The following is a 623-nucleotide window of genomic DNA, read 5'->3' on the forward strand; positions in this document are numbered from 1 at the left end:
TAAGTTATGGATAGAACAGTTAGTCAACAAATATGTTGTAATTAAAATTGACTATAAATAATTTAATTTTACCTTCCTGATTATCTATTGGCGTTGTTAAGTAAGTTGATACGTATCTGAGTTCTAAATTGAAGAAAACGCAATTCAAAAAATAAAAAATGTTTTAATTTAACGTATTAAATTAAATATTAATAATTAAGGAATCAACCATGATAAATTTTACAAATAAATATGTACCTTCATTGTGCAGAATTAATTTTAAATGGTTCTCATTTAAATTAGCATAACTAGTAAATCCTAAACAAATAATTAAAATTAAAACATTTGAAACGGTCAGATAAAATTACTGTAAGTAATTAAAAAATTACCTTCTTGTACGAGAAATAGGGTTATCATTGAAGTGTCAGTGTTTGAGTTATTTAAAATGATTTCTAAATAAAATGTTATAAATTTGTTACGATTTATAAAAATAATGACAAGTTGTTGATATTTTTATCAAAAGTATAACAAAATTTACCTTTATAATTATCAGGTAAAATAATTTCTAATGGAATAGAAACCATTTCAGTTTGGATATTATATAAGAAACCTAGTTTGAAAAATTTATTAATAATTGTATTGTA

General features: G+C 21.3%; 1 long non-coding RNA gene across 1 annotated transcript; it reads right to left on the reverse strand.

The window, feature by feature from the left end:
• Window positions 1–72: 72 nt before the first annotated feature.
• LOC126910210 (uncharacterized) lies at window positions 73–623 on the reverse strand. The gene is made up of 4 exons (XR_007705212.1): window positions 518–623; window positions 369–431; window positions 238–297; window positions 73–123 (listed from the first exon to the last, which is right to left on the reverse strand). It is a non-coding gene; the product is annotated as an uncharacterized LOC126910210 (long non-coding RNA).

The sequence above is a fragment of the Daktulosphaira vitifoliae genome, unplaced genomic scaffold (genome assembly GCF_025091365.1).
Source record: "Daktulosphaira vitifoliae isolate Bord-2020 unplaced genomic scaffold, ASM2509136v1 Scaffold_7060, whole genome shotgun sequence".
In the NCBI taxonomy this organism is placed as follows: Eukaryota; Metazoa; Arthropoda; class Insecta; order Hemiptera; family Phylloxeridae; genus Daktulosphaira; species Daktulosphaira vitifoliae.